General features: G+C 32.2%; 1 long non-coding RNA gene across 1 annotated transcript; it reads right to left on the bottom strand.

Annotated features, from left to right (window-relative positions):
• Positions 1–8,354: 8,354 nt before the first annotated feature.
• Positions 8,355–12,435, bottom strand: LOC143255593 (uncharacterized). Its single transcript, XR_013030740.1, has 2 exons — positions 12,250–12,435; positions 8,355–9,090 (listed from the first exon to the last, which is right to left on the bottom strand). It is a non-coding gene; the product is annotated as an uncharacterized LOC143255593 (long non-coding RNA).
• Positions 12,436–15,804: the final 3,369 nt, after the last annotated feature.

Raw genomic sequence — 15,804 nt, 5'->3', positions numbered from 1 at the left:
AAAAACACTACAGCATATCAACAAATAGGTTTCATGTTGCGCTATAAGATAATTATTTCTGGTAGATTTTATTAAAGATAAAAACAGAATAATGAAACAAATAATCAAATTTACTCCAGAGAAGATGTAAATTGTGTTTTAAATTATATTTATACATCAACTTAAGCCCGAAATAAACCAATACAAAGGAACATCTTTATACCTATATTAATAAATATAATCAAACATCTAAACACGCCCTCTACATTCCTATACTCAGTTACATAACCCCCTTCAAACATGTGGTCAGCTATCGGTCAGTTACCTTTATCTTTCTTTGTGAACCTGACGATGACCGAAGAAGGTCGAAACGTTGTTCGCTCCTCTACATAAAAATTTCTCAATCCAAACCAGCCGTTTTTACATATATATGAGAGAAGTTTATTTCTGTTTCTGTGCCGAAACCTAAATTTCTTTTGGCACAAAATATACATACAAAATAAGATCTACACTGCTTAAGCAGCAACGTGTGACTTAGGAGCATCTGCTCTTCTCCTGATGGGGGGAATAGAGCCCTGAATTTTAGCGTTATAGATCCTGAAGTTGACCTGCGCCATTAAGGTCCTTGAACTTAATTACTTTAAAATGCATGAGAAGATACGCCAAATACAGAATAATATTCTACAATTCGAAATATACTAGCAGAAGATCACAATAAGGTTAACAGTCTATGAGAAAACGAACAAGGTACTTACTATTAGAGTACAGGAATTTCACAGTCTAGCTGGCAAAAAGAAAATAGTCTAGCTTTTCGACGCTGTGTAGTAAGAATGGTAATTAATTTTAAATATATTTTATTCTGCTTACGTTCCTTTTGATCAAACTTTAATTTTGCAGCATTCACTTTACATTAGTTTTAAGTTGTTTTTTCCCCTCTCTCTCTCCCTTTGGTAATACATATATGTTTTTTTCATCATTGTAACATCTAACTACTATAAACTCTGGATTTAATACGGACCGAATACTAACAGGTACAGTGGCGTAGTTATGTTTTCCACTTTCGCGGGAGAAAAAATTCAGGAGGCCCAGTAAATTAAAAAGTGAAATTTTCTAACTACTTAATAAAATGGTCATTAAAATAAATCATTCAAATATAATAATGTTTATAGAAGTTTTATTTTTTATCAAATTATGCAAAACGAGTTTATTATATAAAGCTGAAAAGTAATATGTGGTCAATATGGCTAGATTTTTCAGGGAGGCCGGACCCTTTAGATACGCTTCTGATAAGATACAGGATTTATGTGTTACAGGATTTCTGGCACATGTTATTGCTCAGTTATCGAAGTTTTAACAAATATTTTTTTTCGTTATTCACACAATGTTTTCCACAGACAGATATTTTTCTTTTACAAGTTTCATTAAACAAACGGATACACTAAACGTTACCAAAGCCAGAAAGATTTATTTCACTGACGAAATAATCCATATTATACTAAAAATTATATAGGTATGTGGGTGTGTTTTCTTATAGCAAAGCCACATCGGGCTATTTGCTGAGCCCATCGATGGGAATCGAACCACTGATTTTAGCGGTGCAAATCCGTAGACTGTACTAGCGGGGAGCACATAGATAGGCAAAACGGAAAAAAACATATCTACTAATTAAAAATTGTTTCTTGTTGTTATTTTTAACACGTAAATTAAACGTTTTGCAGATTTTTCATTTTGAAGTTAAGGATATATTTGTGATGTTTCCTAAGAGCAGCCTCAGCTATTCAGATGGAAGCTAATAAATCTTATGTGACTGTAACAATATATTATTTTGCCTTTCATACATCATCCGTGGCTAGGTATTTTATTTAAATCACAATATATTAATTACAGTTATTCTGAAATTGTTTACATAAATGGGAAATGTCATGTATATTGCGAAGCACGCGAATTTTCCAAGAAAAAGAAAAGAGCGGAAACTTATTATGTTAACTTGAAAATGTTTTATTAAATTTAGGTGAATAGAAAAGAGTTGATGAAATGGCTCAGTTGACTTCACTGGGCAACAAAGAATTGTGGATTATCGCTGATAATTATATATTTGGTTCAGTGTTATCTGTTTTATTGAACCTTATTTTCAACAAAACATGTAAAAAATTAGTTCATGCAGAGGCCACAACTAGTAAGCTTGTTGAAAACTTGAAAGAACATTCTTTCTAAATTAGTTTTGTATTGTTTTTAAAAATTTTATTTCCTTATGAAATATTAAGTAATTTCTGTAGGTTAAACAAAGCTTAAGACCGAGCATCACGAGCACTTTTGAGTTCAGGAAATACAATGATTAGAAAATTAACAATAACCAACTAAGAACGACAATTACAACAGCGTAAAATAAAGTTTGTCCGTCATTCTATTACTTATGTTTTACAAATGAAGGTAGTTTTACTTGAGTGTAAAGTTTTTTGTTTTCAATGAAAATTAAAAAGGCATAGATCAAAGTTGTTAACTGTTGCACAGTTTTAATGTAATACCAGGACAATGAACTGTAGCAGATTACATATGAAAGCTTAAGTCAAATATATGTCACGGGGAGACTCCACCCGAGCAACGCCCTCCAAAAATTTCTCTATAAATTAAACACGATGTGATATGTTCAAAAGTTTAGACGAAGTAGACCGGTTGCCCAATTTCACACGGTACTGTCTTGCTGAACTAAAAACTAACTTAAATTTGAACTACATCTGGTTTTCTTAACAAACATATTAAATTTTCCACGTCATTTCAACTATTTTATGTGTGTTTTCATGTTAAAGTATTGAATTTGAATTAATATGTCATTATATAGTTTTATGAGAGAAAATAAGGAGAGTAATCGAAAAATGAATAATATGATCTTACCTTAATATAATTAAAAGCTTGAATCCAATTGCTGAGTTTTCTTTTTCGATTTATTCTTCTTTCATATGATTTTTAGAGAGGAAGCTTATATAATTTTTGATTTATGATAATTCATAAATTTCGAATCACTGTTAAAGGCACCATGAGATTGTACAGCTCACACTATGGCGTTTTTATAGTCGAAGGGATCACTTTCATAACAATAGCCTGATTAAATTAGAGTGTTTTCATACCCTGTTATTATCCTAAACACTTTATTTTCCCATAAATAATACTGAAGGCTCTCTTTTTTCGAAATATTGAATCCTTTGCCTCTACAGCAATTGATACTCTCGTTATACGAATATCCTTCCTCGGATAAAAAATCTGTTACAACATTATTCCAGCCATAAATGCATTCTTATAAATGTATAGTCGAGAGTTTGCCGTTAATCAAATTTATAATTTTCAAACATGTGGCTGACATCCAGACGATTCAGCACTGTATTAACATATGTAAATCGCTTTTATAATGTATTATTAACTTTCTGTATAAATTTAAATTCAAGGTTTTTCTGCTTTTGTGGATGCACAAATTTACTTTTAAGTAAATAGGTTTTTATATAGCAAAAGTTTCGAAAAGAAAACAAAAAGTTAAAAATAAAATATGCAATAAACTTCATCTTAAAAGCTTTTCACAAAATTCAACACATTTAACTGTCTGGTAGTTCGGGGTTATTATAGCATGAAATGGGAAATTACTGTTCCAAGTAGAGCAGATCTAAACTTAAATAACTTTAAAAGTTCCACACCCTGTATACTTAAATTACTTATGGTTAGCATATTTAGAAATGAAGTTAGTAGTCGCTTTTTATTCTTTTTTATTATGGTCATTGTCTTAAATTATCTATTTTAGTCTTAAATCGAGTGAAGCTTCTTTTAAAAATGACTCGTTTTTTGGTTATATCGTATTTAAGGCTGTTAAAAGTTCAATTATATAAATATTTTACCTGAAAATACATTAAACTATTTTATTTAGGAACAAAGACATACAAAACTTCAAACTTTTCGTGTTTGACTGAAGAAGTGCTCATGATTACTTTATAAGTATTTTAGATTAACAACATTTAATTCTTCAAGTTGAAAACAATAAATACCTGCCTACAAAATCTAACAAACACTATATCTAAATCAACAATTTTCTTCTCTATTATATAACTAGTGGAAAAACTCGTGCTGCGAGTGAGATGTATGCACTAAATGTATTTGACTACTGAAATGTTATTTAGAATTTAAAAATATGGATAAAGACGAGAAAAAATCCTTGCCCACCGCATATGAAGCTTATGCGAATGAGCCAAAGCCTAAAGATGTTTTTCACATACGCAGCATCATTAAAAGTTAAGTGGAGTAGTATATGTGTGTGTGTGTGCGCGCGCTAAAGGAATAAGCTTTAAATAGATAAATCCTTAAAATAATGGTGTTGATGTATTATGTAGCTGGACATGAATAAAACAAAAACGCAATATGAAGTTTTTGTATTTTAATTTAGAGTAAATAAATGTAAAAACGTATATATATCTCTATACAGTACATTCATTGCACGAATGTTTTTCCTTTTTGGTTACTCGTCATCTTTGACTAACATCTTGAGTTTCTTCTTGATCAAACTCCTGTTAAAATAACGTTATAAAATAATGATTAGTAGATCATGGTATCCAGAAACATAAAAAAAATTAACTGTTTTCGTTTATAGCGTTTTCACCTATATTTCTCTTTCCCTCTTTAGTGGTATCACCTCTTTTTTTTTACTCTCCCTTAAAGTATTAACAAACCTTCGGGTCGACAAACAGTAATAACAGAAATGGTGCAATATTTTATTACCTTATAAATTAAACTCGTATTTAAACATTAGGCCTAATAGTAGATTTTAGGTGTCTGTATCGAGATATTTGAAAATGTGTAATAGTTATCAAATAGCGCATGATTTTGCATAATGGTATCAAGAAGTGGTACCTACATTTTTTATGATTTCCTTGGAGAATATATGTCTAAATCGTATTTGAATATCAAGTGGCAGGTGCAATTATTTTCTTTCGCGTAATGTTATTGTGTAGCAGATAAGCTCGTGCCTTTTTATGAAGCAAAGTTAAACTTTAGACCTATTTATCGATTTTTTAGGCGTGTGTTTGAATTTGTATTGAGATGAAATGGATTGCATTATCAGCCACGGAGAACTAAATAATTAACTTAATATGTTCCGTGGGGGCGTTATAATGTGACGGTCAATCCCACTATTCGTTGGTAAAAGAGTAGCCCAAGAGTTGGCGGTGGGTGGTGATGACTAGCTGCCTTCCCTCTAGTCTTACACTGCTAAATTAGGGACGGCTAGCACAGATAGCCATCGGGTAGCTTTGTGCGAAATTCCAAACAAACAAACAAAGCAGATAGCCCTCGAGTAGCTTTGCGCGAAATTCAAAAAACAAACAGACTACTCAGTATAGACGTTAAAATATTACTGCTCAATTAACCAATAGAAATATTAGATTTTAATGCGAGCTAGCACGCGCGAATTTACTGCTACACACTGTTCTGTTAATTAATTCGATTATGCATATTTACAAGGATGTAATACTGCTTATCTGGCACCTGAAATTATAGCTTAATCACGACATTTCAAAAATTAAAAATGCCCAAACAAAATTAAGTTTTTCAGTTTACACCCTAAATTAAACGTCTTTCTTAAGCACACTTTCAGAGAACACTCTAGTAAGTTGTGACCCCCCAGGTCCATCAGTAAAGCTCTCTCAGGCTGCCCATCACACAGTCTGTTACTCTCCCTCAAGATCTGGCGTCAGGTACTGTAGACGACTCGGCATGGTCAGGTGGGTTAAGGCGTTCGACCCGTAACATGAGGGTCATGGGTTCGAATCCCGGTCATACCAAACATGCTCGCCCTTTCTGCCGTGGGGGCCTTATAATGTAACGGTCACTCTCACTATTCGTTGGTAAAAGAGTAGCCCAAGAGTTGGCGGTGGGTGATGATGATTAGCTGCCTTTTGTCTAGTCGTACACTGCTAAATTAGGGACGGCTAGCGCAGATACCCTCGTGTAGCTTTGTGCAAATCTCAAAAACAAACAAAGAAACAGGCACTGTAGAACCGTTCAGGCTGAAACACAAATGCTGGAGTGTTAAAATGGTGTAATATGTTAATCATACATTACGTGATTGTTAAGATACTCAAATATGGCACCAAAGCACTAAATGAAATACATTTTACAATTATGATGTTATATTATAATATCCATATTCTTAAAGTCTCTTTATTTACATAATATATTACAAAGGTTTTATTAGTCATTTGTGTTAACAGAGCAGTAGGTCTGTAAAATATAAAACCTAAAACTGTTAATGCTGTTTGCAATTGTTTCTGAAGGAGGAATTGAAAAGGACTAAAATGCGTCTTTATGTGATTCTAAGTTTGCTTGTTTTCAGTATTAGGCTTATTATTAATGTAAGTAGCTTCAAATAATTAGTACTTTATATATATATATATAAGTATATATTAAAGTGGCTCACAAATATGAAAATTAGAATTTGAATACGAGGTTTCTACCTTGATGACAACGTGACACATCTAACAAACTTGACGGTTTCTGTCACTATAAAATTTAGTAGTACTACACCATTGCATATTTATCTACTAACAGCCCAACAACGCCTTAAGATTTAACTTCTCATAAAGGACTCAAATAAGTAACATACTGTTTAAACTAAGACTTTGTCGCCCAGATCAGATTGGTTTATTTTTTAAATTCGTTTAGCTAATATACACGACATATGTACTTTACACTACACTCATAGGCCCTATTATTAAGCAAAAAGCTTGTCGGTACTGGCATATAATAAATTTTTATTTGTCTCTTTGTTATTGAGCAGAGAACTCTTCTGTGTTGTACCCACCTCGTGGAGGACAACAAATAAAATGTGATTCGATTACTATTACACATTCTTTTCTGAAGCTTATAATATTCGAGTAAAACATGTACTTAAAATTATTGTAAGTTTATTCAAATTTAATACAACATACATCACTCACTGAACAATATGCAGCTTATTGTTCAGAAGTTCTCAATTATGTTAACTTAATTAATATACGCAAGCTTGAGACAAAGTTTCACATGCATCTTGTAGACTTAATTATAATTAAAATTCTGTTTTTGTAAATTCAGCCTCATAGCACTACTTTGTTCGTCAATATTTTTGGATTGAAATATTGTGTTCAAACGTTATGTTATGAATTAAACAGAATGTGCAACATATTTTTAATTTTACTGTTTGTACATTACGATTATTACTGTACTGGTTCCACATTACTCTTCTAATTGTACTTTACATTTTAATTGTGTGTGTTTGTGAGTGTTTTTCATATAGCAAAGCCACAAAGGGCGATCTGCTCAGCCCACCGAGGGGAATCGAACCCCTGATTTTAGCGTTGTATTTTTTTTAATTGTAGATTTTACTCTATTTCTTCTTTTTTTTAAATAATGCGTATCTAAAAAGTTCATATCTTCTTCGAGTTATATATATTTTATCGCATATATGGTAATTTTAAATAAAGCAAAAGTTATACATTGTTAATTGTACAAAATTGTGCATTATATTTTAGTTAATCAGGGTTTACTTTGTGTTTTAATCATTTTACCTTTTTTTAACAACCCAAAATCTAGACTGATTATTCAAACATTCCAGTGAAGTTTTATACGTTTAGTAATGCTAAATAGTTTCACAAAAATAAAATCAAAGAAAAACTTGGACAGACAAACTGGCTGCTTCTTAGAATAAACTTTTACACGAAAACGTAATTTTATTATAGGTAGATATTAAATTACAAGAAACTTAACAACTATGACAGTTACCAAGTAATTCTTCCCATGAAGTGTTTTTACATTTATACACAAATTATACATGATTAAGAGTATTAAAATTTGTCAACAAGAACAGCCACTAAGTGGTTTAACTTTTAAAAATAATAACCTCCGTGTAAGGATCGATGTTTATTAACGCTTTCTAACCATTAAAGTGACTATTACAAAACAGCGTCCTCTATTGAAAGCTGATAACATTAATTTCAATAATTCCAAAATACTTGAAGTTTCAATCAAATTTTTCTTTATTTTGTTAACGAAAACAAACCCTTGTAGAATGTTGGTTTCAATTAACATAAAATATTTCTCATGCTTGAATGGTCGAAATTTCTTGTCATCACAGTTATCATAGATTGATCAAGTTTCCCGCTGGGACAGCGGTAAGTCTTCGGATTTACAACGTAAAAATTAAGGGTTCAATGCCCCTTAGTGTACACAACAGATAGCCCGATGTTACTTTGCTATAAGAAAAATACACATACACTGATCAAAAGCATTAATTGAAACTTCATTTGTGAATGATAATTTTGTGTATGTTTATAAAAGCAATTCAAAACACAACAAAGCATATATTAGAAGCTCATATTTTTTATTCAAGTTTCGTAAGGCTATTTTCTCATGAATAGGCCCACTTTAGAAAAGCCAAAAAGTGTGGAAAATATGTTAAATAGTTACAAAATCACAAAGTAGAAATCTTAAACTGGTTACAACTCGAAACTAAGTAACTTGTCTAACTGTACCACTTCTGAGGTCAATGTGTCGACAAATCTTTTAGTAAGCAAAGTATTATATATTTTTACATCATTTAGTATGATGAAACAAATAAGAGCGCCACTAAACAAAAGTGTCATATCATTACGAGTAATTCCTTTACTCAAATAGACTATTTTAATTATTCAATCCAGTTGAACAAACATAGACGCTAAAATATTAATGTACTTCTAAATGAAAGCTTTAATTCCATAATAATATTCATAACAAAATGAACTGGAACGATGAATAATTATAATTCTAACTCATTATACATAATGTGACACAACAGTACTAAACTGAGATACTATATCACAAGTTGTTTGATGCAGTTGAGAGATTGATCATCTGAGTGTTTCGTAGAGTAAGACTACCAGGACCAAACGTCATGCGAGGGTTGATTCCATAAATTCGTATATAACCTTGGTAGTTGTTGTTATCTAGATCAGGTGTATAGCCAGGAGGCGGGTCGAAATATCTGATAAATGGACGATTAAACCCTCCCGGTAGAGGGCGCACCAGTACAGTAATCGACAAAAGGCAAAGCAGAAATTCGATGTGCTAGACATAAAACAAAGCCATTAAAGTGATATAATTCAATTTGAACATCATCAAGTTAGTTTTCATGGAGCTTTGTACATAAATAAGTCTTGGTAGTAAGTTTTCCAAGAATAGTTTTAGTTTTTAAAGTACGGATAACAATAGGAGTAACAATCAATTTCTAACCAAACCTGTTGAGAAACAAAACAATCTTTTGCTTAAATATCTCGGCTAGTGCTTGAGTATTAAATTAATTTTTTGTTTCTATAAATTTCTAACGTTACATTATCTTGTATGTTTAAAGTAGATATCAAGTCTACGGAAAGAGGTAGTCGCCACATTTTAAATAGAAAATATAAATTATATTCATTTATATGGAATCACATTTTGCATAGTTTTGTATATATATGTATAATTGTTATATATATATTGTTACAGATAAATTAATTATGCTCGCCTATGCTGTCTGACATATTCAGCTGATTCAATTGGCAGCGATGACTTGCCAGCTATCCGTGATACAATACTACGTCATATAAATATATATAAAGCATTTTGTATCTGTTTATAATATTGTTATATTTAATACTTTCTGTTTATATGTTCAGTTCAATATGTTATTATTTTTAAAAGTTTTTTTTTATTCTGTTTTATGCAAAAATGTAGTTTAGAAGTACTGTTAAATGTTTTATTAAATTCCTGAACTGGACAGTTCTAGCAGAAACTTTTCTTGGTTAACACATTTCAATGGATAACACAAAATATTCATGTGAACCAACTAGTTTATATTTGATATTAGATAGTTAGTTAAAAAAATCCTAGAGATACATATTATTATAAAGACATAGTTGTTTAATTCACTAATACATAAAATACTCTAAAACGAAGAGGGACGAAATTGATTTCTGCTCCGAATGCAAACTGAAAACAAGGCCTGAAATGTTTTATTCTTTTGGGTCTATCAGAACGTTTCAAGTCCTTCTCTGTAACTAAAGTATATTCCCAATCGTAGACTTAGCCAAGTTTTCATTTGCTTCTATTTGTCAATGACGGGAGGGTAGGGTGAGGGGGGTAAGTGACTTCTATACACTTACACCACGACACAATGTCAACAGTTGAGCTGGAACCGTATATCAAAAAAGTAAGTAGCCAAAGGGTCTTCAGTACGCAGAAGAGAAATTCAGCACTGTATTTTAAACGATAGTCAATACCTGTGGCTACATATTCAACATTTACAGTATAGATAGTATAACAGCACTATTACTAATTAATTTAGTAATATGAAAAGTACGTCACTCGTGGTTTATGGATAAGAATCTGAAGCAAGTGTACAACACTTTGTTGAATTTCGTCATCCTTGTTTTCACACATATATCGTTTTTCTTATAGGAGTTTAGTTACATATTGCAAAAAAACACTGATTGAAAACATTGGGTTTTATAGCATTGCTGAAACGTCAAACTTCTTTGGAAACTGTTTTTAAAATACTTGATTAAAACATTGTTAAACCGCAACAGCACAATGCAACTTTTTTCATGAGTTCAGATAAGAAGAAAACTGATAAGTCGAAAAACGAGTTATTTTAGGAACTTAAAGCGAATTTCTTGCGTAACGAGCACAGTATTCTCTTAAACGATAAAGGTATGTGTGCTGCTTATACAAGGAAATACATGATTATCATAGACTTGACCACTGCACCTGCTAAATTTTAAGTGGTTTGACACGCTGTTGGTAACCTTGTAGACTTCAACAGAAGACCTTGAAATACGTTAATTTTACGCTGAAATTCTTGTCACGGATCCGTATGGAGAGAAACTACAATGACGATTGCTAACGATTGATATTAAGACTAAACATTATGTAAGATTTATAAGTAGATTCCTTTTTTTTTTGGTGGTGGTGGGGGGTTGTTTTATCCTAGTCACTATTAAGCATGTTATCTGTACAGTATATTTACATTCAAGAAATCTAGAAATTTAGTCAAATTGAAATCACGGATGTTATACTATAACAACTTTGTGAAGCTGGGCTTAACCAAGTGGTTATCATATTATAATTGTGAATCCAAAGGTTCAGGGCTCGTGGCTCTTTGAGATGCAAACGCGCCTTTTACCTAGTGGCTGTGGGTGCGCGGCACGTTGCTTTATGATATGTATTAGTTAATTATTTTACATAAATTGTATATTTTTATCATAATGGCTTTTCTATATAAAACAGTTTTTTGTTATCAAAAATGTTACATTCTTGTTTTTACTTTAATATGCTCTTAACTAAGTTGTTAATATGATATTTCCACGGCAAGAATTGCAAGTCTAATATAATAAGTAAATAAACCATTATTTGTCAAAAGTCTATGTGTCCGCTTATAATTGGCGAAACGCAAAACTCTGCATTCAACAGGTGCGTCTGCTTGTATAATCATAATGACACATAAGTGACACTAGATTTTGCATTGGTTTGTGCTTCACACAAACTACAAATGGAAAGTTTTAAAATCAAAGGTCATATACATTTCTGTTATATAACTAAACAGAAGTTAGGTTTAAAACCATCAATCCTGAAATCGGATAGTCTTCTTTATTGTGCTCTGAAAACAGTGGATGCGAAGAGTAAAGTTTCACATTCGATTATTTGTAAATTCATGCAGAGCTACACAAGGTCTGTCTTCACTAGCCTTCCCTAATTTTAAACTAATAAACTAGAATAACGGTAACTAGTCAAGAGCAGAAATCGCCAATTCTTGGCCTACTCTAAGTTAATAGTGGAATTCTACTGTCGCTCTTACCATACACTCACGGATCCAAAGACGGAGCACTATTTTGTGTTGACAGTCTGATACATTAGCACAGGCCAAGCTCAGCTCTAAATAAAATTATATTATTTTAAAAAAATGATGTAAAATGTGTTTATCAGTACTAAACATTAATGTATAGTAATAGAACTTTGAAACTCAGTATTCAGTAAAGATCTTAAGAACACATAAAAACCAACAACAAAGTGCATTTACTTATCTGTACATGACAAGAAAGGTGCTTAAAACAAGTTAACTTTCTATTGTCCTAAAATTTATGAAACTGTATATAAAATAAATCAATTTTTAAGTGCAAAGTTACATGATAGATACTGCTTTTTTTCAATAACTCAATCAAAACTGTATAACTTGTAATTACAGATACTCACTTTAATTGTCATATCCGCTGTTTCGTCTTGAGTGTTCTCTGGTAACGACAATATTGAATACGAACTAATCACGTCGAAAAATGCTAATTGTTTTACTATACTTTTATAAATCTACTTCTTGTAACAGTGTTTCTGTGATAGCTTTACTAACTACTCGTATGTACTTTATGTCTATTTCGCTTGCGATGTTAACGCCATCTTTCGTTTAACTTTAGCCATGAATTCACTCAGCAAAAAAAGGAAAAATATTTTCATTACTATAACAGACTTATTGATGATGTCACAAAAGTTGTTTCAAACTGGTTGTGATGTTAAAGGTATGAAAGTGCGTCATCGGGTTACATTTAACAGTAGAGAGATGTCATGGATAAATACTGCAACAGATTTATTACGGTTATGATGTAATATAGCAGAATATCACGACGAGCTAAAATTACATAATTTATACAATTGTTTACTGTACATATATATCTGTATATCATACCACGGCTAGCATCAGATAATTTTCAACTGTCTGAAACCTTTCATAAGCATATATATTAACGCCCTTTTCTTAATTATAATTCAATTTTATTTCCCCAAAATGGGGCCGGAGGCTGCCTGGAGGGTCACTTTTTAACCACTCGAACCACTATACATTAGTGCGTTGTCTGTGAGTCAGTCAGTAGACACTAAAATTGCATTACATATGGGATGTTTAACGTTGTTACAATTTGTAATGTCGTCATGTCAGTAAAACATGTGCATGCCATGAATCAAGAGAAGAATTATGCACTCTGTAGACAACAACATAGCATGATATATGAACTTCAAAAAAGAAATAAATTTGTTACTCTTAATTCGGGAACCATTCGGAAGTATATCTAAGATAAGATTACACCTATGTATGTAAAAAGGTGTATATTATTGACAGTGAATTCCAGAACAATGACGAAAAATATATATGTAAAAACAGTCCGTTTGGGTTGATAATTTTTTTTTTTTTTATGTAGAGGAGCGAACTCTACATACAATACAACTGAAAGAAATGTGTAACCCAAGCAGAGAAGGAAACTTTTTTTTTGGAAATTTGTGTCAAGATAAATTAAAAGAAAAGATTTACAGCTTTTTAAATTGTTTTTAAACTTGTTTGCTGGATTCTGTATTGTCAACTATGGGCAAAAGATTACTTGATATGGTAGCCAACTTATACATTGTAATGATAATAAACTAGTAGCTAGCTGATACGGTTCATTATGATTTACTGTAGATATTAAGTATTAACATGTGTTCGTTTTGCATAATTTTCTATGTGTGCAGCTTTATCACTGAATATTAAAGGTTTTAAAGTGTTGTTTGAACTGAAACTTTACTGTTTAAGGCACTTTTCGCCTAAGCGTTCTAATAGGGTTTTGTGTAAATCTTTGAGATCCTCATTATGAACAACTATCGTGGTTCATGTTACTAAAGGTGTTAAACTTATTAAGTCGTTTTTTATTTTCCGAGCTCGGCCCAGTGCATAGTGTACCTGACTGTGGATCTGAGACTCATGACACATCCTCCCCGAAAAAAAAAACACACCCTAATCTACATTTTGCGCTATAAGAGTTACTGTTACCGTTCTATCTCATTATCTGGTCAGGCATCAGTTTACATTGGGTGTTGTGACTGCCTGCCTTTTCTCTAGTCTCTAGTTAAAATCTTAGGAACTAATAGCAAAAACAGCCTTCAAGTACCTTTGCGTGAAATTCAACAAACAAACGATTATTAAGAGATGAAACTCTCAGTAGATAATTAGATTTGTTGTTAGTCATATATTGTTTGAAAATGGTCTGCTGCTATGAGCTGAAATGTTGCAGTTTTAATTTCTGCTCTAAAGCTAATCACCATATTCAAGAAACGTTTATTTTGTGTTTTTCATATTTGAAATAATACATTTGTTGCTTAAACCACCAAAATCCTACCTTAACTTTAAAAACTATTGGTTGTGATAAATTTATAGTTTTTTTTGTGAAGAGTTTCACTCATAGAGTTGTACTTTCAACATTACAGTGCACACTTACACTGACTTTGTGACAACAAGAGAAACCGGTTCTCATTATCGAAATGAGCAAGCGTCTTCTGCTACACTGCCTACATTAAAAAAAAAATTGCAGATGACTAAAAAGATAAATGCTACGTCTATTACAGCTGTTCAAACTGGTTGGAGAAGAGTTTTACAGTTGGTTTGGCGTTTTGGCCGTCTCTCTTTACATTTGATTATATATTTTCTCCAATTTACAGACAATAAAGCCATCAAAGACAAAAATTACATGTGCTTTACAGGTTAATGCATACTACTACTAACAATTTACATTGACTCACTCTGTAGCCTAGTGGGAAATTCACATGAGTAGGCTATTCAGAGATCTGTTTTTATGAGAAGAAACCAATAACGAAGTTCAAAAGTCTGGCGCCCCTTAAAAGACTGAAACAGTACGAGGGCCTTCAAAAACCTTTAAAAATTGTATATGAGGGCCAACGAAACGTTTATGCTGCTCGGGAACCCCGAATGTATGTACTTTTGACAAGTTATGATAGAGGACCCTAAGGCCTTAGCAACAAAGGTTTATTTGATATGAAAGAGAGCTGCATAATATTACTATTAAGATGTTAATTGTCATTTCTCAGTTCCATATTTAATAGCTGTAGTCTACAGTGTCAGTACTGTTTTTGAATGTTTTAGTTATGGTTACAGAGCTACTACAAAGAGGTGGGATCTTGAAAGATTGGGTAGTAAGGGACGCTACTCCTCTTACCAGCTCCCATGATTGTAATTGTAACACATTGCTTGTGAGAAAGAGTATTAAACATGAGAAAGTCACCGGGCACAACTTTGGTCCAAGACAGAGACACTCAAGAAGGCTAGATTCGTTTCCACAATTAAGCATTCTAGTAACTAGACCAGTTATCAACTTCAGCAAAACTGCACAGTGGACAAGTAATATGTTTTTCAGAATGACCAACAAAGCATGGTAACAGTTTCTAAAAAGACAGCACTGACATAAAATTAGATTAACGATATACAGAACTCACCGACATGCATCAATCACGTGACGATACATTAAAAATTACAAAATAATTTGGGTAGCAAAGTACTGACAGCAAATTACACACTCTTTTTAATTCAAACAAGAAAGAAACTGATCCATGATGGCTAGAGCCTCTTTGCTATCTTGACACCCTGTGCAACAACATTTGTTGAACGTGTTTAAAACGACTAGAGCTTAGGTATGCTAGAATTAATGAGCACACAAAGCTACTTAAGAAAACAATGGACAATGAAATAATAAAAAACACTTTTTGAATGTAAATGAATAATATACAAATATTAGCCATCATCAAAACGCATTTTTTGAACTGGGGAAGCCCACATTCACATAAATTGAAGCACTAAAATATTTTTGCTATACCTGCTGTAGTAGTTATCCCTGCACTTTAATGTCCAAAGGATCCAGCCTTAAGGGCGGATCGCCAGGTGAGAAGAAATCAAAGTACTCCTCCCTAATGGGCCTGGCATGGTCAGGTGGTTAAGGC

Source organism: Tachypleus tridentatus, chromosome 1 (genome assembly GCF_004210375.1).
Source record: "Tachypleus tridentatus isolate NWPU-2018 chromosome 1, ASM421037v1, whole genome shotgun sequence".
Lineage (NCBI taxonomy): Eukaryota > Metazoa > Arthropoda > Merostomata > Xiphosura > Limulidae > Tachypleus > Tachypleus tridentatus.
The sequence above is the reverse complement of the archived record's forward strand: the minus strand, read 5'-3'. Positions and strand labels throughout refer to the sequence as shown.